At 40.3% G+C, this 26972-nt stretch overlaps 1 protein-coding gene across 3 annotated transcripts in view; it reads left to right on the top strand.

The window, feature by feature from the left end:
* Positions 1–26972, top strand: part of pparg (peroxisome proliferator-activated receptor gamma) — a 148068-nt gene that overhangs the window by 9096 nt on the left and 112000 nt on the right. Inside the window, exon 2 of one of the 3 annotated variants that reach the window (XM_063068162.1) lies at positions 18721–18802. The exons of 1 other annotated variant lie outside the window; for it this stretch is intronic. The gene's annotated coding sequence lies outside the window, so the exon portion shown is untranslated. Of the gene's footprint in view, positions 1–18715; positions 18803–26972 lie in introns of all 3 variants that reach the window. One more of the 3 variants, XM_063068160.1, reaches the window with a different exon arrangement.

Genomic DNA, 26972 nt, shown 5'->3' with positions numbered 1-26972 from the left:
GAAAAAAGTTGAAGTTGCAGAAAAGAGGACTGGCTGGAGAGAACATAGAGGACTAAATAGGGTGCAGCCTAAAATCATCAAGGTGACCGTTAATTTAAAAACCAATAGCTGGGGACCAAAAAGATTTAAAAAAAAAACAAAATGGAACAAAAGTACAGCCACACCTGTGCAGTGAACAAAGACATTAACCCCATGGATGCTGCTTGACCTGTTGAATGTGTGCAACCATTTTCAGTTTCCATTTAAGGTTTCCAATATCTACAGGTTTTTTTATTGCTCCAGTCAAATGTTGTATCCCAGCTTTCAACCCACAAATATTTTTATACCACTACTGGCTGGAAATTTGAGTTGATTATCAGAGTGAGGAATGGCAAAGCACCTGGAACTTCAGAGATCAGTGGAGCAAAAACTCCAATGAGAATTATGCAACGAGATTTAAGGCTAAAATCAGAGGAAAATGATGCTATGATGACTGCTGTAAGTTAATGTTAAACATGTTGAAAAGAACAGTGAATGGAAGGGATACTGGTTATCATGGCATCAAGGAAGAGACTGAAGGAAAGGATACAATTTATTTAAATTAAGAGCTCAACAAGGATAATTCCCTATCTGCATTGTTCCCCATGGGGGTCAGAAAGCAGTAAACCAGCAGTTATTCTGTTGAGGACAGGTCCTAACTTTTTATATTGAACTTTGTCCACACTTGTTCTGCAGATGGAGCACATTTTGAAAGCCTTGGTATGACTGACATTGAATAGGACAGCACAGGAACACGTCCTTTCACCCACCATGTTGTGCCAAATTAATTAAGTCAAATCTCTTTTGGCTGCACGTGATCCATGAGTTACCTTCGAATTTCCATCTCCAGAGAGCTGATGATGGAAATCTCATCAGGATACTTGTGGCATTTCACAACTCGCTGCTCCTCTCCACAGATTATAATGCACACGTTGATGACATGATTTTCCCAACGTGTTCTGGATTCTTGTGTACATTCAAAACTACAGTACCTTTGTAACTCGCTGCCCAACTGCACTATGTGAGTGCTTTCTCCAGAAAGAAAGCAGCAGTTGAAGTAGCCAGTTTTGAACAACATTGCACTTGCACACTATTTTTAATACACAAAATAATTTACTATCTTGGCGAAGACTGGTTCTATGGCCTGCAGTAAAACTGAAGTCCTGAACTGAACTAAACTTAATATTCCTGGACTCCTCTTTTGATGTTTGATATTCCATGTGTTGTTTTGCTCGCTTTTCATGTTTGCACAATTTATTCTTTTTTCACGCATTGTGTGTTTGAAGTTTTCTTTCAAAGGTTTCCATGGTGTTTCTCTGTTTCATGACTGACTGCCGGAGGATGAAACTCAGATTTGTACTCCGTATCCAGGTTGAGTCGGTGGTGAAGGAGGCGAATGCAATGTTGGCACTCATTTCTAGAGGAATAGAGTATAGGAGCAGGGATGTGATGTTGAGGCTCTTTAAAGCTCTGGTAAAACCTCACTTGGTACTGTGGGCAGTTTTGACCTCCTTATTTAAGAAAGGATGTGCTGACATTGGAGAGGGTACAGAGAAGATTCACTAGAATGATTCTGGGAATGAGAGGGTTAACATATGAGGAACATTTGTCAGCTTTTGGACTGTATTCCTTGGAGTTTAGAAGAATGAGGGGGGACCTTATAGAAACATTTCAAATGTTGAAAGGCATGGACAGAGTAGATGTGGCAAAATTGTTTCCTATGATGGGGGAGTCTAGTACGAGAGGGCATGACTTAAGGATTGAAGGGCGCCCATTCAGAACAGAGATGCGAAGAATTTTTTTTAGTCAGAGGGTGGTGAATCTATGGAATTTGTTGCCACGGCAGCAGTGGAGGCCAAGTCATTGGGTGTATTTAAGGCAGAGATTGATACATACCTGAGTAGCCAGGGCATCAAAGGTTATGGTGAGAAGGCGGGGGAGTGGGACTAAATAGGAGAATGGATCAGCTCATGATAAAATGGCGGAACAGACTCGATGGGCCAAATGGCCGACTTCTGCTCTTTTGTCTTATGGTCTTATGGTATACATCAGTTGGCACGGTGGTGTAGTGGTTAGCACAATGTACAGTGCAGGAGACTGGGGTTCAATTCCCACCACTCCCTGTAAGGAGTGTGTACATTCTCCCCATGACTGCATGGGTTTCCTCTGGGTTCTTTGCTTTCCTCCCACAGTCCATAGACATACCAGTTAGTAGGTTAATTGGTCATTGTAAATTGCGCAATGATTAGGCTGGGATTATATTGGGATTGGTGGCTTGACTCAAAGGGCCAGAAGGGCCTATTCCACACTGTCTCTCAATAAATAAAACATAATGTGCTTTGAATCTTTGAATTTTGTATTTTTCCCCTTATTGTTTCATTAGTAATTATTCACTAAGTACTTTTTTGGTAGTTTATTGCTATCCACCCTCTCATTTCAGTGGCATTATGTTGCTATTTTATGAATTATTCAGCACAGTATTGTAGTCAATGGAACTGCTGATACTGCACAAATCCAGGCACCCTGGGTCAATCTATGGGTATTGTCTGTGTGGAGTTTACTTATTGTTCCTGTGATTATTATTATTATTATCATTTTTTTTTCCTCTGCCCAAGCTGGTAATACCTGAGATGCGGGCATTGCCAACCACACTCATTTCTCAGTTGCTAGGAAATTTCAGACTATCCTAGTGGTGTTTAGTATTGTGGCTTTCTGAAGATTTACAGTGACTATAAAACGGATTCAAACCCCCCCCCCCAGGTTTTCAGGTTTTGTTATTTTATAATATTGAATCACAGTGGATTTAATTTGGCTTTTTTGACACCAATCAACAGAAAACTACCATTTCATGTCAAAGTGAAAATAGATCTCTACAAAGTGATCTAAATTAATTACAAATATAAAACAAAATAATTGATAGTATAAGTATTCATCCATTTAATATGACACTGGTGTAGCCAATTGGTTTTAGAAGTCACATAATTAGTTAAATGGAGATCACCATGTGCAGTTAAGGTGTTTCAATTGATTGTAGTAAAAATAAACCTGTATCTGGAAGGTCCAACTGCTGGTGAGTCAGTATCTGGCAAAACACTCCAAGTAACTCCATGAAAGGGTTCTTGAAAAGTACAAGTCAGAAGGATACAAAACATTCTCCAAGATGCTGAATGTCCCTTGGATTACAGTTAAGTCAATCATCAAGAAATGGCCATCCTCAAAATCTAAGTGACTGTGCAAGAAGGGGGACTAGTGAGGGAGGCAACCAAAAGACCTATGACAACTCTGGAGGAGTTTCAAGCTTAAGTGGCTGAACTGGGAGAGACTTTACATGCAACAACTGTTGCATGGGTACTTCACCAGTCACACCCATGGCTTTATGGGAGAGTGGCAAAGAGAAAGCCACTGTTGGAAAAAAAGCTCACATGAAATCTTGGCTAGAGTTTGCCAGAAGGGATATGGGAGACTCTGAAGTCAGCTGGAAGAAGATTCTATGGTCGGATAAAACCAAAGTTGAGCTTTTTGACCATCAAACTAAATTCTATGTTTGGCATAAGCCAAACACCGCACATCATCAAAAACACACCATCCCTACTGTGAATCATGGCTGCACCATACTGTGGGGATGCTTTACTGCAGCAGGCTTGTGAGGGTAGAGGGTAAAATGAATGCAGCAAAATATAGGGAAATCCTAGAGGAAAACCTGGTGCAGTCTGCAAGAGAACTGCAGCTTTGGAGAAAATTTGTTTTCCAGCAAGACAGTGAATCCAAGCATAAAGCGAAAGCTACACAGGAATGGTTTAAAAACAACAAAGTTAATGTCCTGGAATGCCCAAGTCAGAGTCCAGACCTCAGTCCAACTGAGAATTTGTTGCTGGACTTGAAAAGGACTGTTGACTCATGATCACCATGCAATCTGACAGAGATTGAGCAGTTTTCTAAAGAAGAATGGGGTAAAATTCCGGATGTGCAAAGCTGATAGAGACCTCTCCACAAAGATTCAAGGCTGTAATTGCTGCCAAAGGTGCATCTACTATATACTGATTTAAATGGACTGAATACTTATGCAATCAATTAATTTGTGTTTTGTAGTTGTAATTAATTTAGATTACCTTATCGAGATCTGCTTTCACTTCGACAAGAAAGCGTCTTTTTCAGTTGATCAGTGTCAGAAAAAGCCAAAGTAAATCCACTGTGATTCAATAGTGTAAAACAATAAAACCCAAAAACTTCCAAGGGGGATGAATACTTTTTATAGGCACTGTATATAGACATTACTGTGTATCCCTCTTTGTTTAATGTTATTGTGTAGTGCCTTTGGGATGACATCAGTTGTAGATATTACAATCAAGACAGTGTATGACCTGTTCATGTTCCATAGTCTTTCAATTTCCTCTTGTATTTCATCATATTTCTGGTGTTTTTCACTAACTGATTTCTGTATGTTCTGTGAGCTTGCAATGGCTATTTCTATTGCTTGTTTACCCTGTATTATTATATCTGATTATTATGGATTGTCCTATCCGTAATAACTGATCAGTCGTAATATAATTAGTGGGACTCTGACTTTAAAACTGGATCAGGCTTGTATTTATAGTAAGGTATGATTTCATTTATGAGTTTGTATTTTAAAGCAATATTTTGATGAATGATGTTTGCCACTGAATTGTGCCTATGTAAGTAATCAGATTGTGTTAAACTGCTACAGGATCCTTTAACGTGTTGGATTGTTTCTGGATTTTCTTGGCATTTTCTACTTTTATCGTCTTGAATTTGTTGGTGTTTTATTATGTATTTTTGATCATTTTTGTGTTATCCACCTAGTCCTGTATTGCCAGAAGGAATCCTTCTGTTTCTGGAATGAGACCTCCAACTCTGAGCCAGGCATTCGACACTTCCTTGTCAGCATCGAGTCTGCTCAGATTGTGGAGATATCTTCCATGGAGAGTGATGCTCTTCCATTGGTTAACTTTTTCTTCAGTAGTAATAATGTCTTAATTTTTCTCAGTTGTGGTCTCATTTAAGTTTAGTAGTGTGTACTTTTTATCAGAATTGCATATGCTTGCATGGAGTGCTGATTCCTGTTTTTGTTGATGAAAGTATATCCTAAGAAGTTTTATCTGACTGTTGTGTCGATTTTTAATATTCTGTTATTCCTCTTCCCCCTTCTGTCCTAAGTGCATTCAAGTGTACATAATGTTTTCTGAGATTTATCATTTCAGTCCTTATTTTTCTTTGTAAATTTTTCAGATCTGTTTCAAACCAAGATATTATGCCAAAAGAATACATTAATATAGATACAGCGAAAGTGTTTATTGCCTTTGTTATATCTGTACTGTTGAGCTCTGTTTGGCATTATTATTGTGTTTTTATTTTTATTATTACTATACAATAATAATAATAAACCTGAGGAATGGGCATAGCCAAGCATATTCATTTCTCAATTGCTGGAAACATTCGGACTATTCTAGGGGTGTTTAGTATCATAGCTTTCTGAAGATTTACATAAATATTGCTGTGTAGGCCTATTGTTTAATGCTGTTGTGTAGTGACTTTGGGATGATACCAGTGTAGATATTCCTATTGGGACAATGTATACCCTGTTCATTTCCCAGTCTTTTAATTTCCTCTTTTAATTGAGCATATTTCTGGTATTCTTCACTTATTGATTTCTGTATGCTATGGCTATTTCTATTAAGTAAGTTGTTCCCTATATTTCCACTGTTTCTGGAAGGATCGACAGGATCCTGAAGGAATACCAGATTAATACCATCCACAAACCCATAAGGAAGCTTCACAGATTATGCGAGTCAAAGGTGACCTGGGACTCAGGCTGACTGGCCCTGTGAATGCAGAGCAACGTATATCGGCCAGGCGGAGCGCATGATGAAACCCACATCAAGAAGGATAGGAGGTGTATCCATTTGGGTTACTAGGAGAAATGGGTGGTAGCAGAACATTGCATTCGCAATGGCCATAGGATTGACATTGACGGCACAAAACTACTGTGCTGCACCAATGGCTTTTGGGAACACCTGGTGAAGGAAGCTATTGAAATAAAACTAGAGAAAAAGAATTTTAACAAAGATGAAGGTCTCGCTCAAAGTAAGAACTGGAATTTGATTGTAAGCAAGGTTGGGATAGTGGAATCCTGATTGGTTGAGGACTAACCAATCAAGAGGTTCAGACAATGGGGCTATATATACCATCGGACTAGACGTGCCTAGGCATTATGCCTGATGAAAATGGCAGAGTTTTTCATCGAAAGGTCGGTTAAAATTGACACCTGTACCTGGCTGGTAGCCCGAGAAGAATTTATTTGTCATATACGCCGGGAAAGATCCTTGTTTTTGCTTGTTTATCCTGTAATATTATATCCAGATGGTTATTATGGATTGATCCTAATATAATTTATTGAAATCTAACTCTAAAACTGGATCAGGCTTATACTTATAGTAAGGTATGATGTCCTTTATGAGTTGTATTTTAAAGCAAGATTTTAGTGAATGACGTTTACCTGGTGATTGTGCCTGTGTGAGTAATCAGGTTGAGTTAAGCTGCTGCAGGATCCTGAAATGTGTTGAACTGTTTCTGGTTTCTCTTAACATTTTCTGCATTTATTGTCTTGAATTTGTTGGGGCTTTTATTATATATTTTTGATCATGTTAACCACCTCAACGTTTAAAATAAATTTATTATCAAAGTATACACAGTATATGTCACCATATACAACCCTGAGACTCATTTTCTTGTGCACATACTCAATGAATCCATAAAAGAATAATCACCATAATAGAATCAATGAACTGCACCAACTAGGCAAAAGACAATAAATTATGCAAATACAAAAAGAAAGAAAAATTAGTAATAAATAAGCAGTAATTATCAAGTACATGAGATGAAGAGTCCTTGAAGTGAGTCTATAGATTGTGGGAACATTTCAGTGATGGGGCAAGTAAAGATGAGTGAAGTTATCCCCTTTGGTTCAAGAGCCTGATGGTTGAGCGGTGATAACTATTCCTGAACTTGATGGAGTGAGTCCTGAGGCTTCTCTACCACCTTCCTGATGGCAACAATGACATGAGAGCATGACCTAGTCCCGTATTGCCAAAGGAACCCCTCTGTTTCTGGGAAGAGGTCTCCAACTCTGAGCCAGGCTTTCAACGCTTCCTTGTAGACATCTAGACAGCTAAGATTGTAGAGAGCTCTTCCACGGAAAGTCATGCTCATCCAATGCTTAACTTTTACTTCTGTAGTGATAAATTCTTCTTTTTTCTGATTTGTGCTTTCATTTAAGTTTAGTGATATGTACTTTTTATCAGAATTGCATATGAATTGAATTGACTTTATTACTTACATCCTTCATATCCTTCATATACATGAGGAGTAAAAATCTTTATGTCTCCGTCTAAACGTGCAATGTGCAACTTATAGTAATTTATAATAAATAGTATGTACAACAGGACAGTCAATATAACATGGAAATACAGTCGTGTCAGCATGAATTAAGCAGTCTGATGGCCTGGTGGAAGAAGCTGAACCGGAGCCCGTTGGTCCTGGTGTGACGCCAAACCAAGTTATTGGACGATTGATGCTAACGAGAGAGATAAGAGAGACAATGGAGAAACACTCAAAATGCTAATAAGAGAGGAGAGAGGGATTAACGGAAAAGAAACACAATTCAGAATATTGACAGACCAGTTGCTTTGAACCTGAACTGTTTGAAGTTTGATGGACAGGTGATACCCCAGCAGGGGGATAAAAAGAGCAGGTTCGCTAAGACACGGGACACCACAAGACCACGAGACAACGAGACCCTGGAAAGAGCGGTGTGCCCCCACAAGTGGTGCGAGTTTGGAGGTCCAGTTCGCAGAAACTGACCATACGCTCACAGGGTGTAAAGGTACGATCGGTGGGAACCTGGTGTGTGTGTCTGCCCTTGCCTGGGTACCAGGTTCACCGCGGAAGAACGATCGTATCCGGAATGGAGGGGTCACAGTCGGTGACCACAGGGGGATAGAAGACATCAAAAAGGGTCTGCCCGAAACCAACTGTGAAGACATCAAAGGTCTGCCTGAACCAAATTGCATCCCCTCTCCCTCTCCCTCTCCCTCTCCCTCTCCCTCTCCCTCTCCCTCTCCCTCTCCCTCTCCCTCTCCCTCTCCCTCTCCCTCTCCCTCTCCCTCTCCCTCTCCCTCTCCCTCTCCCTCTCCCTCTCCCTCTCCCTCTCCCTCTCCCTCTCCCTCTCCCTCTCCCTCTCCCTCTCCCTCTCCCTCTCCCTCTCCCTCTCCCTCTCCCTCTCCCTCTCCCTCTCCCTCTCCCTCTCCCTCTTCCCCCTCTCTCTCTCTCTCTCTCTCTCTCTCTCTCCCCCTCTCCCTCTCCCTCTCCCTCTCCCCCCCTCTCTCTCTCTCCCCCTCTCCCCCTCCCTCCCTCCAGTGGTACAACAGCGATTACTGCGAACTGCACTAAACTGAACTGAACTCTGTGTCACTTAAAACTGATCATTTTACTCCTAGACTGCGATAGAGCTTGGTTGATTCCTATTACCCTAGTTCTGTGTATATGTGTGTATTATCATCGCTAACCTGTCACATTTATATCCTTACGATTAGAGTACTGTATTACTTAGTTCTTTAATAAAACTTTATTAGTTCCTAGTAATCCAGACTCCAACGAGTGTTCCATTTCTGCCGGTTTGGCAACCCAGTTACGGGGTACGTAACACTGGCTTTTGTGATGCGGTACTGCTTCCCGGATGGTAGCAGATGGAACAGTTTGTGATTGGGGTGACTCGGGTCCCCAATGATCCTTCGGGCCCTTTTTACACAACTGTCTTTGTAAATGTCCTGAATAGTGGGAAGTTCACATCTACAGATGCATTGGTCTGTCTACACCACTCTCTGCAGAGTCAGCAATTGAGGAAAATACAGTTCCCATACCAAGCAGTGATGCAGCCAGTCAGGATGCTCTCAATTGTGCCCGTATTGAAAGTTCTTAGGATTTGGGGGCCATCCCAAACTTCCTCAACCGTCTGCGGTGAAAGAGGCGCTCTTGCGCCTTTTTCACCACACAGCTGGTACGTACAGGCCATGTGAGATCCTTGGTGATGTTTATGCCAAGGAATTTAAAGCTGTTCACGTTCTCAACCCCAGATCCATTGATGTAAATAGGGGCTAGCCTGTCTCCCTTCCTCCTGTAGTCCACAATCAGCTCCTTTGTTTTTACGACATTGAGGAAGAGGTTGTTTTCTTGACACCACTGTGTCAGGGTGATGACTTCCTCTTCCTCTCATTATTATTTGAGATTAGGCCAATCAGTGTAGTGTCGTCAGCAAATTTAATTAGCAGATTGGAGCTGTGGGTGGTGACACAGTCATGGGTATACAGAGAGTAAAGGAGAGGGCTTAGGACACAGCCCTGAGGGGCTGAGGCGAGGGAGTCCACTCTTTCCACCTGCTGGCAATCTGACAAGAAGTCCAGGATCTAGCTACACAAGGGAGGGTGAAGGCCGAGGTCTCTGAGCTTCTTGTTGAGCCTGGAGGGAACTTTGCTGTTGAATGCTGAACTGTAGTCCAAGAACAGCATTCTCACAAAAGCACCCTCCTTTCCCAGATGTGCAAGGACGGTGTGTAGTGCTATGGCTATTGTGTCATCTGTCAAACGGTTTTGTAAGTAGGCGAATTGTAGGGGGTCCACTGTGGGTACAGATGTAGTCCTCGCATGGAGTGCTGGTTTTTGTTCGTGAAAATATATCTTTAGGAGTTTTAAGCGACTGTATTTTTTTTATTATTCATGGATTTCCATTGGGTACTCCAGTTCTTTAAGTGGCTGAAGAATCAAAAGGGGCATGGAGGGGTTCTAGTTGATGAAAGAAAATAAATTACAAAGAAATTAGAAGCAGCGGAGAAGGAATTTCTCTGAGAGCTGGCTGGCTACCTTCAATGCTGTTAGGAATTATGGGGAAAAATATAATAGCAACTTAAGTTTTGTATATTTCTCAGTCCTTACTGTAGACGACTACAGAGGGTCACATAGTCATACACCATTTTGCCCCAAACTGTATATTTAAGACCTGACCACATTATTTGGTTACCAAGACTTGAGGACTTTAGTTATAGGTTAGGACTGTATTCCCTGGGAGTACAGAATGAGAGAATATTTAAAGTTATGAGTGGTATAGATAGGGTAAATGCAATTAGACTTTTTCCACTGAGGTTGAATGAGACTAGAACCGGAGATCATAAGTTATGGGTGAAAAGTGAAATATTTAATGGCAACCTGAAGGGGAGCTTCTTCATTCAGAGGGTGGTGTGAGTGTAGAATGGGCTGCCAGTGGAAGTGGTGGATGGAGGTTTGATTGCAACATATTTTATAAATGTTTGACAAAGTACATGGATGGAGGGCTATGGTCCAGGTGCGGGTTGATAGGACTAGGTAGAATTACCGGTTAGCATGGACTGGATGGGCTAAATGGCCTGCTTCTGTGATGTAGCACTCTTGGACTCAGTGAGCTAATTGGATTTCAACACTGCATAGTACATCCTTGGTCAAAATTACTTAACTCTTTTTAATTCTGGACTTGTTTAAATAGCTTAATTTAAAAATTTCAGCTACCTTGGTGGGATTTTGAACTTGTCATCTGTTTGTTAATCTGAGGCTCTCATTGCTAGTTTGGTTACATAACCATAATGCTACTGTACTAAATTCTGTCAATTTTAACAGTAATAGAACTGAAATTTACATTAATTTGTCAAGTGGAACATTTCCCTCATGTTGCGTTAGTGTTGAACAATCCCTCGTGTCAAATACAGTATATGTTAGCTGCAGGGTAGAGTTTCTAATAAATTCTCACTAGTTCATTTGTTACAACTCTGTTTCCCAGAGCAACACCTTTTCACAGGCCCCTAGAACTACTCAGTTAATTAGTGCCCATTTTTGAGTAATTCTGTACTATGGAACCATATCTGCTGAGAACCAAACTGCAGCTATTGCGAGCTGGGGACTGGGGAGGGTTGGGGGAACACTACGGCAATAGAAGTTTATTTTTCTGAAGTGCATGGGGAAACTTTTTTCCAAAACGTCTATGTCACACGTTGAATGTGGGTATATAAAATTGTTCAATTTGTAATCCATTACTTCAATTGATTACAGAATCCAATGCATGATTTGTATTTTTTCTTTCTCTTGCGCATCGAGTGTTCGTCTTTTATTTTCATTCTTATCCTTTTTTTTCTTTAAATGAGGTTTTCTCGGGTTGCTTGTTTTGTGGCCATCTCTGAGCAAGCAAATCTCATTATTTATACAGTCATTGATAATAAATGAATGTTGATAATATATGCTCTAGGAGAAAATGGTGATTTACATAAGAATATATTTCTAAAGCAAAAATATATTTCTAAAGTATGGTGTACATTAACAAGAAAGTGTTATATTGTGGAATGTTATGGAATAGGGCAAGACATGGCCTATCGAATGGTGAAAGGCCTTGATAGAATGGACGTGGAAAGGATGTTTCCTAGGGTGGGAGAATCTAAGACTAGAGGACACAGCCTCAGAATAGAAGGGCATCCTTTTAGAATGGAGATGGAAGGAATTTCTTTAGGCAGAGAGTGGAGAATCTGTGGAATTCTTTAACAAAGGCAACTGTGAAGGCCAAGTCTTTATGTATATTTAAGGCAGAGGTTGATAGATTCTTGATTGGTCAGGGCATGAAGGGATACAGAGAGAAGGCGGGAGATTGGAGCTGAGAGGAAAATTGGATCAGCCATGATGAAATGGCGGAGCAGATGCAATGGGCCAAATGGTCTTATTGTATGGTCTTATGTTAATACTTAAATAGAAACATTGAAAATAGGTGCAGGAGTAGGCCATTCAGCCCTTCGAGCCTGCACCACCATTCAGTATGATCATTGCTGATCATCCAACTCAGAAACCTGTACCAGCCTTCCCTCCATACCCTCTGATCCCTTTAGCCACAAGGGCCATATCTAACTCCCTCTTAAATATAGCCAATGAACTGGCCTCAACTGTTTCCTGTAGCAGAGAATTCCACAGATTCACCACTCTCTGTGTGAAGAAGTTTTTGCTAATCTCGGTCCTAAAAGGCTTCCCCTTTATCCTCAGACTGTGACCCCTCATTCTGGACTTCCCCAACATCAGGAACAATCTTCCTGCATCTAGCCTGTCCAATCCCTTTAGGATTTTATACGTTTCAATAAGATCCCCCCTCAATTTTCTAAATTCCAATGAATATAAACCTAGTCGATCCAGTCTTTCATCATATGAAAGTCCTGCCATCCCTGGAATTAATCTGGTGGACCTTCTTTATACTCCCTCTATGGCAAGGATGTCTTTCCTCAGATTAGGGGACCAAAACTGCACACAATACTCCAGGTGTGGTCTCACCAAGGCCTTGTACAACTGCAGTAGTACCTCCCTGCTCCTGTACCCGAATCCTCTTGCTATGAATGCCAGCATACCATTCGCCTTTTTCACCACCTGCTGTACCTGCATGCCCACTTTCAATGACTGGGGTATAATGACACCCAGGTCTCGTTGCACCTCCCCTTTTCCTAATCGGCCACCATACAAATAATAATCTGTTTTCCTGTTTTTGCCACCAAAGTGGATAACCTCACATTTATCCTCATTAAATTGCGTCTGCCATGAATTTGCCCACTCACCTAACCTATCCAAGTCATCCTGCAACCTCTTAGCATCCTCCTCACAGCTAACACTGCCGCCTGGCTTCGTGTCATCCGCAAACTTGAGAGATGCTGCATTTAATTCCCTCATCTAAGTCATTAATATATATTGCAAACAACTGGGGTCCCAGCACTGAGCCTTGCGGTACCCCACTAGTCACTGCCTGCCATTCTGAAAAGGTCTGGTTTATTCCCACTCTTTGCTTCCTGTCTGCCAACCAATTCTCTATCCACATCAATACCTTACCCCCAATACCATGTGCTTTAAGTTTGCATACTAATCTCCTGTGTGAGACCTTGTCAAAAGCCTTTTGAAAATTCAAGTATACCATATCCACTGGTTCTCCCCTATCCACTCTACAAGTTACATCCTCAAAAAATTCTATGAGTTTCATCAGACATGATTTTCCTTTCACAAATCCATGCTGACTTTGTCCGATGATTTCACCACTTTCCCAATGTGCTGTTATCACATCTTTGGTAACTGACTCCAGCAGTTTCCCCACCACCAATGTTAGGCTAACCGGTCTATAATCCCCGGTCTCTCTTTCCCTCCTTTTTTAAAAAGTGGGGTTACATTAGCCACCCTCCAATCCTCAGGAACTAGTCCAGAATCTAAAGAGTTTTGAGAAATTATCACTAATGCATCCACTATTTCTTGGGCTACTTCCTTAAGCACTCTGGGATGCAGACCATCTGGCCCTGGGGATTTATCTGCCTTTAATCCCTTCAATTTACCTAACACCGCTTCCCTACTAATATGTATTTCCCTCAGTTCCTCCATCTCACTGGACCCTCTGTCCCTTACTATTTCTGGAAGATTATTTATGTCCTCCTTAGTGAAGACAGAACCAAAGTAATTATTCAATTGGTCTGCCATGTCCTTGCTCCCCATAATCAATTCACCTGTTTCTGTCTGTAGGGGACCTACATTTGTCTTAACCAATCTTTTTCTTTTCACATATCTATAAAAGCTTTTACAGTCAGTTTTTATGTTCCCTGTCAGTTTTCTCTCATAATCTTTTTTCCCTTTCCTAATTAAGCCCTTTGTCCTCCTCTGCCGGACTCTGAATTTCTCCCAGTCCTCAGGTGAGCCACTTTTTCTGGCTAATTTGTATGCTTCTTCTTTGGAATTGATACTATCCCTAATTTCCCTTGTCAGCCATGGGTGCACTACCTTCCCTGATTTATTCTTTTGCCAAACTGGGATGAAGGGGTTTTACTGGAATAAGGGGTTTTAAAAGGATTTGTCAATTGGCCTGAGAAGGAAATAGCTCAAAATAACAAATGGAAAAACATCTTGACTTGGGATTTGCAGTTTTAGTAAGAGTAAAATTGTAAGTGTCCATAAGACCATAAGATATCAGAGCAGAATTAGGCCGTTTGGCCCATTGAGTCTGCTCCACCATTTCATCATGGCTGATCCATTTCCCTCTCAGCCCCAATCTCCTGCTTTCTCCCTGTAACCCTTCATGCCCTGACTAGTCACAAACCTATCAACCTCTGCCTTAAATTTACCCAATTACTTGGCCTCCACAGCTGTCTATGGCAATGAATTCCACAGATTCACCACTCTCTGGCTAAAGAAATTCCTCCTCATCTCCATTCTAAATGGATATCCCTCTATTCTCAGACGGTGCCCTAGACTCCCTAACTACTGGAAACATTCTCTCCACATCCGCTCCATCAAGGCCTTAACATTTGACAGATTTCATTGAGATCTTCCCTCATTTTTCTGAAATCCAGGGAGCACAGGCCCAGAGCCAAGTGTCTTCCATTATTACTGCATTAAACAGACAGCAGTCTCTGATATCTGCATACCATTAAGCATAGCAATTAAGTTGCTGTCAGTGATATCCTGCAGCTGCAAGGTTTGGCTCTGCAGCATTTACCAAGTCACCAAATCCATCCAAAATTTACCTGACAATAGGTAAGAATTTAAACCTTTTACACATGAGCTGAAACTCAGATTTGTCACTCCTTAGTTATCAAAGTATATTTGTTATCAAAGTATATATACTTTATACAGCCTTGAGATTCGTCATTTTACAGGCAGCTACAAAACAGAAACCCTCTAGAACCCATTAAAACAAAAGAAGACCATCAAACACCCAATGTGCAGAGAGGAAAAAAAAGTGCAAACAATGAAAGTAAGCAAACAACATTCAGAACTGAAGTTCACAAAAGTGCATCCACCTTGTGATATTTGCAGGCCACAGCCACAGTTCGGTGCAGAGAGGAGTAAACCTCCCGGAGCAGCGAGCTGAAGTTCAGTGCAGAGTCGAGTAATCATCACTGAGCAGCGATTGAACCATACCACAGCCCTGGACCCGGCACCCTGACCATTTCAGTCTGGGCCTGGCGCTTAAATTGTTCAAACCTCGGGTCATTCCTTATTCTCAGACCTGGGCCTTCTCCCCGTACTGCCTGACCCGCTGGAATTTCCATTATATTTGTTACAGATTGGTTGCATTGAGTTACAGGGCCGGCACAGTGGCGTAGCAGTTAGCATTATGCTTTACAGCGCCAACGTTCCAGATTTGTATGCTCTCCCCTCGATTGCATGGGTTCCCTCCAGGTACTCTGGTTTCCTACCACGTTCCAAAGACGTATGGATTAGTAAAAGTATGTTGGCATGTTATGTTGGCACCGGAAGCATGGCAACAATTGCTGGCTGCCCCCAGCACATCCTCAGGCGGTTTTGGTCATTGACACAAACGACGCATTTGTTTCAATGTACATGTGACAAATAAAAATCATTATCCTTAAGATCTTTACATTTTAGCTTCTACATTATCGTACGCATATACCCCATCAATAAAAGGATTAAAATTATAAATTATGTTTCTTTTTTTACCTGCTGCCTGTGATAATGTTCATCATTAAGCCACACTGTTGCTACATGTGAGAAGTGGTACCAAATTTAAAGTTGTGCCAGAGGCAATCCTCATTTCTGCCAAGTGTTTACAGTCCACTTCTTTTATAGGTTAACTGCAGTGATGACTCTTTGCCATGACCCTGCAAATTCAAGTACATTATACACATGATTTCCTAATCAGTGGGATTTCTCAAGAGACTTTTTTTGTGATTTCTTTTAAAGTATTCTACTTTTTTCTTGTTTTTGGAAACTATCCATCGTGCATTCTTCTTTGCAGTTGAGAATTGTGTGTTGTCTTCTCCTGTAGTGTCCTTGACCATATAATTGAAATTGTACTTATTAATGTTATGTACTGTGGGATTGTACAAGAGGTTACTTATTTGGAGCTCTTTTTGTAATGAGGTGAGAATAATTGCAGCTGCACCTTTTCATGAAACTATAGTCATTAGTTTTCATTCAGTATACTAAATATGCTGTCTTTCACATTAATAGATGTGCAGGTGTTAGCACTTTTGATCCAAGTCTTTGCAGTATATTTTAAGTTAGTAAAATATATTTTTAGTTTTCTGTAATATTTCTGTTTCTATTGTGAAGCAATTATCTTGTTACTTTGCAAAACATAGGACACAAGTTATTCGACCATTTTTTTCTTTATCAAGATCTGATTTGTGTTAGCTATTTAAAAGAATAATCTCACTTTTAAAACAGATAACTCCTAACTTTCTCATGCAGTTTTGTTCATTATTTTAAATTTCATGTCATTCATATTAGGAGAAACATATTTACCATTTATTTGTTCCGGAAGTTTCTAAAATTAAAACTATCAGACATGGACTGAGAGTAATATGGATGAATTTTGAAAATACCTTTGTACTTTTTAACTACAACTGGATGTAAAGTTACAATGAATTTCTTCTGCTGAGATGAGCATAACTTTTAACCCTGTAAATTTTGAAACAGCTTATTGATAATGGTATCAAAATTCAAACTGAGGTTGGGGATGAACAGGAATTATACAAACCTGATTTACAGAAAGAGATGTGAAGATATTGAAGGCAGTATTTAAGAGAAAACTGGAGAGATTTTAGCAGAAAAAAAGCAGAATTTCCTTATTTCCATGGATTACCTCCAGGTATTATTCCTGCATAATCTCCTTTCATGTATCTTTCTCTGAAATCTTTAGAATAAACACCATGCATGGAATCATTCTTTCGTATTATCATTAATGAGGTCATTCAGTCATCCAGTGTTTCTGTTGGGTTGGGACACTTGATTTTCACCATCATAAAACCATCATCAAAAATCGTTATTGATGACTTATTTTAAGTTTGCGTATTAGAGTGATGCTGTTGCCTGTAATGAGTTTGTACACTTTGCCTGTGACTGTGCGCGTTTCCTCCCACAGTCCAAAGACATGCTGTTTGGCAGGTTAATTGGCCATTGTAAGTTGTCCCGTGATTAGGCTAGGGTTAAACTGGGGGTTGCTGGGCGGTGTAACTCACAGGGTTGGAAGGGCTGACTACGCACTGTATCTCAATAAAATAATTAAAAAATAAGAGTTGTGCACCCATTATCTAATTAGAATAAGTAAAATAATCACCAGGACAGCTAACCAGATCACATAATCCTTATTACTAAAATAAACACTAATTTGCTGTGGAATGCTGTACAGAGAAACCATTCAGATATAGTTTTTTTCAGCTGTGATCATACATGGGTTAAAGATGTGGCAGCTATGACAGCCACTAAACTAAGTCCTGTCTGCTTAGATAGATAACACTGAATATTAGCAGAAAGTATACTGTTAAAAATGGTGAAAAAGTGATTCTTCTGGTATTAGTTTAGCTCCTGCTTTACTATCTTTTTTTTAATCTAACACAAAATCTGCACATTTGCAGAAATACTTAATTTGAAGAAGGTGTAATGGGTGCAATATGTCCTCCAATAATTTTGAGAGAAAGCAAGTAGCATATTGGAGTTCAGAATGAATTGTAATCTGATTTATCCAAAAAAATAGTTTTGATTATTGAAACTTGGGGAATTAGATGTTAACGGTGCTACATTAGAATGTACAATTAGTCTTATTTTCAGGAATGAGGTTTGGTTAATTTTAACTTATTAATATAGAATGGAACTATTTTGTAACTATCAGAATGTGTCTATTTGGCAATGTTCTCTCCTTGAGGCCATCATGTATCTTCTTACTGTTCATACTTTGGTACTGCTTGAAAACAAATCATTCACGAACACCTCCAAGCTATTGGAGTAGTACTCTGAACCTTTGTCATTAATCATTAACCTTTAATGGGATAAACATTCCTATCAGCGTACAGACAATTGAATTGTGTACAAATTGGCACAAATGGAAAAGGAAAAGTTCCTTGACCACCTCCAAATGAAAATAGATAAGGATTTCTATTTCAGGATTAAGTATCCCACCCATTCCTGATGCTGCGAGGAAATGGGAGAAATTTGAAGGGAAGTTGATGCAGATAAAGCCCCAAAATAGAATTGTAAACATTTTGGCACCACTGTATTCTTAGAATAATACAAATAGTACTAACCAGAACCTTTTTGCTGGATGCCCAGAGCAGTGTAATCCAACAGAGATCTGATTTACATTTATTTTTACTTTTGTGATCTTTGTCATGGTTTGTGCTCTGGCCCTCTTGTTTTTAGAGTTACGGACCTTAGTGCTTTCAGTGCCAATGTGATTCATAAGGACACAATATCCATCCTCAAGCTCACATATTGTACGCACCCATTCATGGTGCGCAATTCATTGGCAATGTGGACTTGCTAAATATTATTGGGCAGTGACTGATAACAAGAGTTAGTTGAAGTATGAGACAACTTCCAACTACCAATGAACATGTGGACAGTTTTAGGTTTATTGTTATATGCACTAATGGATGGTGAAAAGTTCATTTCCATACTTTCCCTACGGATCAATTCATTACATGGAGCATTAGGTAGTACAAGGTAACGTAGTAACAGAATACAGAATAAAATTTAGCAGCTACAAAGAAAGTACAATGCAGGTAGATATTAAAGTGCAAGATAATAACAAGGTAGATTGTGAAGTGAAGAGTCCACCTTATACTATGCATTTTTCTTAGAACAGCAGAGAAAAAGCTGACTTCAGTCTCTTAATACACTCGTTCAGGCGTTTGTATCTTCTTGCCGCTAGGAGGAAGAAGACTGGGGTAAGTGATTATGTTTTGGTAGCTTTAATGAGGCAGTAAGTAGATAGAAACATTGGAAGGGAGGCTGCTTTCCATGGTATGCTGAGCTGTGTCCACAACTCTCTGCAGTTTCTTGTGGTCACATGCAGACCAGTTGCAGTACTTTGCAGTGGTGCATCCAGATTGGATACTTTTTATGGTGCATCAGTAAGTATCAGTAAGGCTCAATGGGAACATGCCAAATTTCTATAGCCTCTTGAGGAAGAGGAAGTAGAGGCTTTGATGAGCTTTCTTGGCCATGGCATCTGCATGGTTTGATCAGGACAGGTTATTGATGATGTTCACTCCTAGGTGCTTGAATGTTCCAACTCTCTCAACTTCAACATCAAGATTATAACAGGAGCATTTGTACCATCATTAGTTAATGACCAGCACATTGTTTTTGTGACGTTGAGGGAAAGATTGTTGTCATGACACCATGCCACTAGGCTCTCTATCTCCTTCCTGTACTCTGACTCATTGTTATCGAAGATAAGGCCCACTAATGTGGTGTCAGAGGCAAATTTGCGGGTGGAGTTACAGCAGAATCTGGCCATGTAGTTGTGAGTGTATACGGAGTAGAATAAGGGCTGAGTAGGGGGCAACCTTATGGGACACCAGCGTTCAGAATAACTGGGGCAGGGGTGTTGCTGCCTACCTTTACTGATTGGGGTCTGTTTATCAGGAAGTCAAGAATCTTGAGAACCAATTCAATTAAAAAATTTTCGACTATCTGGGATCTATTTCTTGCCTACCTGGACGAGGCCGGGGGCAGATGAGCAATTTCCCCCCAGGTGATTTCTCATGGCCCTCATTTGAGATTTTATGTTTAGTATTTTTGAGCACTTTGTACAATAGGCATCTCTCTAATGTTATGTCTTTTTTTTTTGCTTATTTCTTTTCAATACATGTCTGAGCTGGTATGTTTTTGTTGATTTCATTGTTTTTTTTTGAAAATTTTGAAAATAAAGTATTTAAAAAAAAATAAAAAGAATCCAGCAGAGGAAGGTATTAATTCTGAGCTTTTGGAGTTTGGTAAAGAGATTGCTTGGAAATACAGTATTGAAGGCAGAGCTATAGTTAGTAAACAATAGTCTAATGTAAACTGGGGGACTGCTTCATCGAGTACCTCTGCTCCATCCCCATGGCCAGACGTTTTAATTCTGATTCCATTCCCATTCTGACATATCTGTCCATGTGCTCTTTTGTGCCACGATGAGGCCACCTTCAGGGTGGAGGAGCAACACCTTATATTCCAGCTCCTATCAGATTCCTTCATCTCCAGCCTTTTAACTTTCCTACCCAACTGGCGTCATCTAACAACTTCTAGCTATCCTCCTTCCTTCCCCTCCCCCCCCCAACACCTTTTTATTCTGGTGCCTTCCCTCTTCCTTTCCAGTCTTGAAAAAGGGTCTTGGCCCAAAACATTGACTGTTTATTCATTCCCATAGATACTGGCTGATCAACTGAATGCCTTCATTATTTTGTGAGTGTTACATAGTCTAATATAAGTGTCTTTACTATCCAGTAGAGATGAGAATTGAGCCTGTGAGACAGTATCGGCTGTAGAACAGTTTTGATGGTAAGCCATTTGCAGTGGGTTGAGCTTCTCTGGGTAGCTGAAGCATTTCATGATGGTGGATGTTCAAGCCAATGAACGGTAGTCATTAAGACACATGACATTGTTTTTCTTGAGTACTCAGATGATAGTGGTCTTTTTAAAAAAAGGTGAAAATTTCAGGTTGAAGCAGAGAGAGGTTAAAAATGTCTGCAAATAGTGATTTTGTTGAGGGAAAAAGCAACCAATTTCTAAAGTATTTCTCAGGATGTAGATGATGCAGACAAAGCCAATTTTTATTCCCTGTATCTAATTGTCCCCTGAACAGAATGGTATGCTAAACCATTTCCAAAGGGATTTATAAAGAAAACATAAACATTGATTTCTTCTTCCAGTAAGTTTATTTTCTCTTTTTTTCTTTGCACCTCCCTCTTCTGTCTTCTTCTATTCCACTCACTGGCTCTTACCTCTTCTCCTCACCTGCCAATCACCTCCCTCTGGTACTCCTCTTCCTTAAGTTTCTCCCATGGTCCACACATTTCTCCTTATTCCTTCTTCTCCAGTCCTTTACATTTCCCACCCAACTGACTTCACCTATCACCCTCTAGCTTGTCCTCCTTCCCCCTCCATCCCTCCCCTGCCTTTCTATTCTGGCATCTTCCCCCTTCCTTTCCAGACCTGATAAAGGGTCTTGGTCCAAAAGTTCATCTGTTTATTAATTTTCATAGACACTGTCTGAACTGCTGAGTTCCTCCAGCATTTTCTGTGTGTTGCTCAGGATTTCCAGCATCCACAGAACCTCTTGTATTTAAGAATTTTGTTTGAACCAGTATCAGAGATGGAAGGATTTCTTCCTCTAAAGTGATGTAGGTGAATTTTTACAACCTATGGTGGTTTTATGGTGATTACTGATACTTTTTTTAAAATTTCAGAATTATTGAAATACTTGAATTTAAATTTCCCCGATTCAATCTTGTGACTCTATGTCAATCGTCCAGACCACTGGTCACTGAAAGGAAAGGGATAGTGCTTAAGAAGCATGCCATTCACAAAAATAACAAGTTGATTACTTAGTATTGTATTGTGCAATGCCTACTAAGTATTGTGAATCCATACTCTGTTCCCCATTTGAAAACTGCTGACCTTCAACTATGCTCAGGTTGGATGGTAGAGATTACTTCTCAATTGAATGGCAGTGGATGCATTTCATTAGCTCTGTAAATCAATTTGAAGACGTGTGGTGCTACCTCTTCTGTTCAAGATCGTTTAATGTCATTTCCCGTACGTAAGGGTAAGGAGAACAATATAATTGTTACTTTGAATCCGATACAGCCCAAAAGAAACACAAAAATAAAGAACATACAATAAATATAAATCATAAGATAACTTGTCTATTCAGATAGATAGGGAAGATATATACATTGATTGTCTGTCCATAAAATAACGCTGGGCTGTACATAAGATGACTGACGGGAAATAATAAAGTATTGGTGGAGTTAGTGGGTGGAGATGTTGATCAGTCTTGCAACTTGGTGAAAATAACTGTTTGTGCATCTGGTGGTGCTGGTCTGGATGCTATGTAGCCTCCTCCCCGATGAGAGTGAGACAAACAGTCTATGCGCAGGGTGTGTAGGATCCTCTCTGATCCCACTGGCTCTCTTCTGGTACATTTCTGTATATATGCACTCAGACAGAATTCGGCAGCTCCATTACTTTTGCTGCCAAATTCTTCCCTGCCTTCATCTTCAAGCTCTGACTCTTCCCTTCATTTCCTGGATCTGACTCCTATCTCAGTAGAAAAGCAGAACATTAATATCCATTACAAGCCTACTGACCCTCTCACTCATCTCAACTACAATTCATCCCTCCCTGCCTCATGTAAGGACTCCATTCCATTCTTCTAATTCCTCTGTCTTAATTGCATTAGCTGTGATTATGAGACTTTCCATACGGGTGACTTTGAAATGCCTCCTTTCTTTTAAAATGGCAGCTTTCCTTCTGCCATTGTTAACAAGCCCCTCGAGCACATTGTGCTCATTTCCCATGCCTCTGCTCTCACTCTGGTACAGAACAAAAGTTCCCTTTGTCCTCACATTACACCTCACCAATCTTCACATTCAGCAGTTGATTTGTCACAATTTCCACCACCTTCAAAAAGATTCCACTGACTGATAAATCTTAAGAAACACACACAAAATGCCGGAGGAATTCAGCAGGTCGGGCAGCATCTGTGAAAATTAATAAACAGTCAATGTTTAGGGCCGAGACCCTCCTTCAGGACTGGAAAGGAAGAGGAAAACGCAAGAATAAAAAAGTGTGGGGGGGACGGGGGCGGTGGGTAAGGAGGATCCCTTTGAAGGTGATAGACAAAGCCAAGTGGGTAGGAAAAGTAAAGGGCTAGAGAGGAAGAAAACTGATAGAATAGGAAAGTGGAGCTTAGGAGAATGGGAAAGAGGAGCAAACCCGAGGGGGTGATGGGCAGGTGATAAGAGATAAAAGCTCAGTGGGGAATAGAAGAGGAGAGAGGGAGGGAATATCTTTTTTACTGGAAGGCAATGCTGGATATAAGGAATATAAGGTGTTGGTCCTCCACCCTGAGGGTGGCCTCATCGTGGCACAAGAGGAGGCCATGGATAGACATTTTGGAACGGGAATCGGAATTAAAATGTTTGGTCACCAGGAAGTTCTGCTTTTGGCAGACGGAGTGGAGGAGCTCACTGAAGTGGTCGCCCAATTTACGTGTCTCGCCAATGTGGAAGAGGCCGCATCGGGAGCACTGGACACAATGGAGGACCCCACCAGATTGCAACTGATGTGTTGCCTCACCTGGAAGGGCTGTTTGATGCCCTGAATGGAGGTGAGGGAGGAGGTGAATGGACAGGCTTAGCACTTTGGCTGTTTGCAGTGGGGGAGGAACGAATGGGCAAGGGAATCACAGGGGGAGCAATCTCTGCGGAAAGCGGAGAGTGGGTGGGTTAAAGGTGTGTTTAGTGGTAGGATCCCTTTGGAGATGGCGGAAGCTGTGGAGAATGATGTGGTGCTCGCTCTTCCACTATCAACATATTGAAGGAACTGTTCCCTTCATGATTTTCTGATCCACTCTTCCCTTTACACTATCAATTCCCTTTTTTATGTTGCAACTACACGTGATGCAACACTTGCCCTTTTAGCTTTTACCTTTTCCCTTCTGGACATCCAGGGATCCAAATGAGTTCCAGGTGAATCAGGAATTCAATTGTACTTCTTCCAATATCGTGCCCTTCATTTGATATTCACAATGCGATTCCTCTGATTCGGTCCCTCTGATTCAGAGAGACCAAATGAAGATTCACTATTGCTTTATGGAACGCGTACAGTTCAGTCCACAGGAACAACACTAAGCTTCTAGATTCCAATCACTTTAATTCCTCATCCTTTTCCCTCTCTGATCTCCCTGGTCAGTCTTTGGCCTCCTGTACCTCCACAGTGAGGCCGAATGAAGCTTGAGGAACAGCACCTCATTTTTCACCTTGGTGCTTGGCGGCCTTTTGGACTCAACATTGAATGCTACAGCTTCATGTAACTTGATCTCCCGGTCATCCATCTAATATTATCTCAACATCTTTTTACTTGTTCCTCTTCTTCTCTGCTGGCCATGTCCTCCTGATCTGCATTTCCCAACTCCCAACTTACTTTTATCCAGGCTCTCATTCTCTTTCTGCTTCCATTCACTCACTGAGCTGAAAACCTTGATTACATCTTATCCACATGGTCATGACACTTGTATCCAATCAGAAAAATCCCCTTCCCTAACCTCGCTACAAGAATCTCCCATCTCCTCTTCAGTTCTGATACAGGATCTCTTTCCTGCAATATTGACTATTTTCTCTCTCGCAAATTAAACCTGACCTGCTGAGTATTTGCCGTACTTTTCTGTCTTTGTTAAATAATTGTGTTTTGTTTTTCATATTCTACAGTACATGTCACCTAGATGATCATCTCACTTTTCATGAAAACATCTCCTTGCCATCTTTAGACCATCAATTGTGGCTGAAAAAGTTCAGACCAGTTCACGCAGAACCCAGCCAGCATCTCACAGTCACACTTAAGTATTGAGGATGTCTAGTTCCAGGTGCAACAGAGCAACAATCCTGTGAAGTGTGTGGTCCATGAGCAGTAATTAGGAACAGGTGCTGCAAACCCCAGTTCCACTCAAGCTGTTAGAAGGCCTCTTCATTGTGTCCCAATGTCAATGATATTCAGAAATAGTTGGAGAGTATTTAAAAGAAAATTAAAATCTATTTAATAAAACATTCACTTTAAAGCACATTTCATTGACACAAAATAATTGAAAACATTGATGCTATGAGTTTTTTTTATATAAACTTGCTTTCATTGAATTTTTTAATAAATGAGGCTGCACCAGACAGACCAGCTGTGGCTGACGAAAAACTGTGAGCATTCACATATGGTTTATATAACCCATGAGTTTCATTAAATTACAGAATGTCCTAGACTTGGTAGTAAGTACAGGGGTGGATGAAAATATCTAATGCACCATACATGTCTTCCGATGTGGTGATCTGCCACAGAATTTCTTCATCCTGAGAATGGTAAATCTCTAGAATTACCTAATCACAAGAAGTCACAATTGCTGAACATTTTTGGGACAGAGTATTCGATTTTTAGGTTTTAAAGGAATCAAGGGAAATGAGGTGCCAAGGGATCTCAGCCAGCATCTTAAAGAATAACAAGGCAGATACAAGAGCCTGAATGGTCTAATCTTGGGTATCTTTAATCGTGCTCTAGCACTGCGGAAGCTTTGAAAACTTGGCTGTACACTGTACTTGTGAAATATAAATGCTCACAATACTAAACAAGAGAAAATCTGCAGATACTGGAAATCCAAGCAACACACACAAAATGCTAGAGGAACTCAGTAGGCCAGACAGCATCTATGGAAAAGTGTGTGAGTTCTGCCAAAGGGTCTTGTCCTGAAACATCAACTGTACTCTTTTCCATAGATGCTGCCTGGCCTGCTGAGTTCCTCCAGCATACGGTGTGTGATGCCCACAATACTGTCAGGATTTTGTCAATGCACATTGCTTATGGAAAAAATGTAACTTTGGTTATGTTTTTGATAAATGATCTGATTTTCTTTGATTTTGATGTCCAAAGGTTCAGTGTTCTTTTAGACATATGTGTGAGATCACAGCTTAGAAATCTGCTTGAGCAATTATCATTTTCTTCATTAGTTAGCTCCCAACGTTGACCCTGCTCATAGAAGCTTCATTCTCAATACTTCATCTTCAAAGTGAACGAATGGAAACTAACCATAAACACAAGAGATTCTGCGGATATTAGAAATCCAGACCCCCACACACAAAAAACTGGTGGACCTCGGCAGGTCAGGCAGCACCTACGGAGGAGAGTGAACAGTTGACATTTCAGCCTGAAACCCTGCATCAGGACTGGAAAGGGAGGTGGCAGGTCAGAATAAGAAGGTGGGGAATAAGAGGAAGGAAGTAAAGCTGGCATGTGATAGGTGAGACCAAGTGAGGGGGTAAATGAAGTAAGGGAGGTGATAAGTGGAAGAGATAAAAGGCTGTAGAAGAAGGAATCTGGTAGGAGACAACAGTGGATCATGGGAGAAAGGGAATACAGAGGGAACCAGAGGGAGTTGATGGGCAGGCGAGGAGAAGAAAAGGAGTAAGAGGGAAGCCAGAATGGAAATAGAAGCAGAGAAAAGTTGCATCTACATGTGTATTTTGTTTTAAAGAAAATATTATAAGATAATAATGCTCCAAATTAACCCAATACAAACCTGAATCTAAGTGAATCTTGACCAGTTGTTCCTGGGATTAGGAGGATATATTGCTAATAATTAACTTATTCATTGGGTTAACACAATTATATAGAAAATTTCACTGTAGTATGTGAATCAAATAAAAACACCTCTGCTTTGTTATGTTTCATAATGTTTAGTGAATCACTGGTCATTAAATTTTGGACCACTGGATATTTTGCTTACTTGTTTTCACGTCTAGTTAATGACAGTTGGATTAGTGAGCAGAAAATAATAATAAAAAATGGTTCATTGCAGTATTAAAAGATTCTTTTAGAGTTCATTTTGTAGGCTACCAATATAAAGTTTGATGCTTTCCATTGCTCTCACCCCTTTTCCTTCATGGAAGAGGTTTCTAAATTTTTGGATGTACCCCCATGTCTAAGTAAAACCGGGTGTGCTATCAAATACTAACAAGTCATTATTCTAATTAGTAAAATATTAGTTAAATTGCATCTTATTTTTTTCTAAAGTTGCTAAGCAAAATGTTAGCAAATGTTGCTGAGCAAAATGTAGAAGCACAACAAAAGGTTGATGCTGTATGGAGCTATATATTTGGATAGTAAATTTCAGCCAGTGAAGAATTACAATAGAACTCAGACAATGTAAGATAAAGAACTCTAATGCAGAATTTGAATATGATAACAATAAATCCAGTGCATTTCCGTTTTGAGTTTTGGCTTTCATTAATAGAACATATAAATTCCCAACTATATATATTTGGGGCATTCAGTTTAAATCGTAAATAATCCATTTGTATGATTTAAATT

Source organism: Mobula hypostoma, chromosome 15 (genome assembly GCF_963921235.1).
Source record: "Mobula hypostoma chromosome 15, sMobHyp1.1, whole genome shotgun sequence".
Taxonomy (NCBI): domain Eukaryota; kingdom Metazoa; phylum Chordata; class Chondrichthyes; order Myliobatiformes; family Myliobatidae; genus Mobula; species Mobula hypostoma.
This window is presented reverse-complemented; position numbering and strand designations above follow the sequence as displayed.